Source organism: Elephas maximus, chromosome 4, assembly GCF_024166365.1.
Source record: "Elephas maximus indicus isolate mEleMax1 chromosome 4, mEleMax1 primary haplotype, whole genome shotgun sequence".
NCBI lineage: Eukaryota > Metazoa > Chordata > Mammalia > Proboscidea > Elephantidae > Elephas > Elephas maximus.
The window spans coordinates 109,409,079-109,412,840 of record NC_064822.1 but is presented as its reverse complement, the minus strand read 5'-3'; positions in this window follow the sequence as shown (position 1 = coordinate 109,412,840).

Sequence of the window (3,762 nt, the reverse complement as noted above, 5' to 3'; positions counted from 1 at the left end):
TCGGTTGCTAACTGAAAGGTCAGTGGTTTGAATATACCAGCTGCTCCATGGGAGAATGATGTGGCTATCTGCTTCTGTAAGGTTTGCAGCCTTGGAAATCCTTTGGGGGTAGTTCTACTCTGTCCTATAGGGTCACTATGAGTCATAATCAGCTCGACAGCAGTGGGTTTTAGGTACTGAGCCACAGGTATAGTACAGTGCCTGGCACATAGTAAGCACTTAATAGGTATTTGTTAAAAAAATGGAAGATTACAGAGAAACAAAATAATAGGAAAGCACTTTCTCTTCCTACTAAATTCACAATTATGTGGCAGAGTTGACATCAGGAGGTGCTTTTTGAGTTATATAGATGCTTCTAGTGACCAACAGAGAGGAACAGAAGGAAGAAAAGGAGGGAAGGGGCTTTTTTATGTGCATGTGTGTGTTTATGTGTGTGTAGCAGTCCAGAGAAGGCCAAGGTGGGAAAAACGGAGAATAGGAAAGGTGAAGTCAAAAAGACTGAATCAGCTACATGTTAGCGAAGATATGGGAGATGATGGGAATTTCAAGCAGTGGATGGAAAAGGTTTGAAAGTACTCTAAGAGAACCACCTCAAGTAACACAACTTAGTTCTTTTGTGATCTTGAAATTGGCCTTACCTTGGCACCCCTACCATACCTATCCCAGGCACTCAGTAAATAGTCTTGTGTTTAATCCCAGGCAACTCTTGATCAACTGTGCTAAAAAAATTAAGTGGATAATGAAAAGTTAGAGATTATTGGAGTAATCTTTAAATTTGGTTTTGCCTAAGGAATTACCTTAGCAATTATGATTTACATAAGCATTCACTGGAAAGGGTTCACAATGCTAAGGAATGACTGAGGTAGGGCAGCCAAATTGCATGCTGAAGGGCAAGAAACAGTTAATTTAGGAGTTAAATTTCCTGAAGATAATATACGTGCCACTCTTTAAGAGTTGACTATTTGTACCCATGTATTGAACTATGTAATATATGGGAAAGTTGCTAATGGTCCATCTTTCATTTGTCATATTCATCAGACGTAGATATATTTCAGACTTCTTTCTCTCTTCTTTTATATAAACTGGCTTATTCTTTATGTTAGTAGAGGATTAAACTGTCTATGAAACTCCCTAAATTAATCACACAATGAGTTTAAACATAATAAACACGTGAACTGTCTCAGTTAATTGGCCCCAAAAATTGTGTTCATCCCCAGAATCACATTTTTTCTCTCTCTCATACTCCTATCGCCCTGAGCTAATGTCATAAGCAAGAAAAATTGTTCTTGGCAAATGCAGAATTTATATCCAAAATCAGAGCAAGACTTTAAGTAGGAATTTAAGGAATAATTCATTGACTTGGGGGACTAAAAAACAAGGCATCAGATGATGTGTACGTCAGTCACTTCTGGGAGTGTGTTCAGGGAGTAGAGGAAAAAGTCAGAGTAAGGAGGTGATAAGATATAGTCCCCAGTATGGGGAGAGTCGGAAACCCTGGTGGCAGTGGTTAAGTGCTACGGCTGCTAACCAAAAGGTCGGCCATTAGAATCTACCAGGCGCTCCTTGGAAACTCTATGGGGCAGTTCTACTCTGTCCTATAGGGTTGCTGTAGGGTCGCTATGAGTCGGAATCAACTCTATGGCACTGGGTTTGGTTTTTGGTTTTTTTATGGGGAGAGTCTAGTCCGATGGGGAAGATGGGGGAGCACTCAAGACAAAGAGACCAAGGCAAAGAAAGACAAGGACAGAACCAGGAGGTACTTTACTGAGCTCCAGAGGTAAGTGCTGGAAAGAAGTGAAAAACTACATAGAGAAAATCCAAGTCAGGAAGTAAAGGATTAAAATGAAGGGACATGCACAACATCCCATGTGTGTGTCTCTTTGTGTGTGTTTTACAAGGAGAATGGCAGGAAAAAAATGGTGAAAAGGGAGCAGACTTCATTCCGTGGAGAGAAATAGGGAAAGGATCCAAAGTCTGGGAAGAAAGCTAGGAGGTGAAAGACAGGAAGGCACGTTGTAAAAGATGATGAAAGCCAGACCAGAAGCCTTCTGCTCTCCCTGACTGCCTATACAAACCCACAACCACCTTTGGTGGGAAGGCCAGTAGCGTTTTGACCCATGTAAAATATGTCTTCAGGGTCCAGAAGAATGAAAAAGAGTAGTCTTACTTATGTGAAGGCTTCAGAACACTATTGAGGAATGCTTACAATTAAGTCCAATCTAATATGAAATGATCGGAACTGGGAGCTAACCATTTTCAAGAGCATAATGAGCTCCACATCTCTGAAGAGTTATCATTCAGAGGACAACCAGCAGCCATTCTTCATTCTTTCTGAGGAAATTAAAAATTACGAGGAAATAGAATGAGGCTGTAGAAGCAGGGACTGAGATAGATAGAAGGATTCCCTGAGTGAAACAACTCCCTCTTTTTAGTAGCCTTTCAAATCAAAAAACCCATGGCCGTTGAGTCGATTCCAAATCATAGCGACCCTATATAGGACAGAGTAGAACTGCCGCATAGGGTTTCCAAGGAGCAGATGGTAGATGTGGATTCAAACTGCCAACCTTTTGGATAGCAACCAAAAGTTTAACCACTTGCACCACCAGGGCTCCCCAAAACCCATTGTAGTCGAATCTGACTTATAGTAACCCTATAGGACAGAGTAGAACTGTCCTATATGGTTTCCCAGGAGCTACCGGTGAATTCAAACTGCCAACCTTTGGGTTTGCAGCTGTAGCTTTTAACCACTGTGTCAGCAAGGGCTCCCAGCCTTTAGGACTAGTCTTGATTAATACTCATATATCTGGAATGACTTAGATGCCAAATAGTTGAGCTTGTTAGAAAATAATACTAAATGCAAAGTTTCATCATATAGTCCAAATATTTCCTCATCTGTAAATAATGTTTCACAGAGATATGTGAGAAAATGCACAGCCCCATGACTGGCCTCTAGCAGATATATCTATATCTACACCCACATCTATATCTACATGTATATGCATATGTGTGTATACATATTAATAGCTATATATTATGTATAGATATAATATAGATAGATATATATCCATATATCTACGTAGATATATATAAAATCTTTTCCTTAGTAAATACTGATCCTTCCTTTGTTCCTCCTCAGTTTCTTTACACAGAAAATGGATGTGGACAGCATCCTTCAGAGGGTTTGGTGTGAAAACTGAAGGGGTTCAATGAATGGGAAAGTATTTAGAAACTGTAAACCATCACACACAAATGTAAGTTATCATCGGAACCTCTCTGAAAGTGTTTTGCCAGCTTCAAATATATGGCCACCTTGTTGCAGACCCATTTTATTACAGGCCGGTGTCTGCTTCATGAACTCAAATTCTATCAGTAACCTTTGCCCCTTACTGAGAACAACACATGTGCCCTGCTGAAAAACGAAAAAAAACCCTGAAACCTCAAACTTCCCTGATGATGTGCCAGTTCTAGCATGTGAAAAGAAAGAGCATAACCTAGGAGCTAGGAGTTCTAGCATGTGAAAAGAGAGCATAAGCCAGGAGCGGGTCAGGCCTGAGTTCAAATCTCAATGCCACTATTACTTACTGTGCTTAAACCATGGTTTCCTCATTTGCAAAATGGAGTTAAGTACTATCTACTACTTGGCTTGTCTTATGGTTTTAATAAAATAAAATATATAAAAAGCCTGGCAAAGCATTAGTTCCCTCTCTCCTTCCCCTTCACATGAGATGCATTGCATTCTAATACAGGTCAGGGTTATGCTTG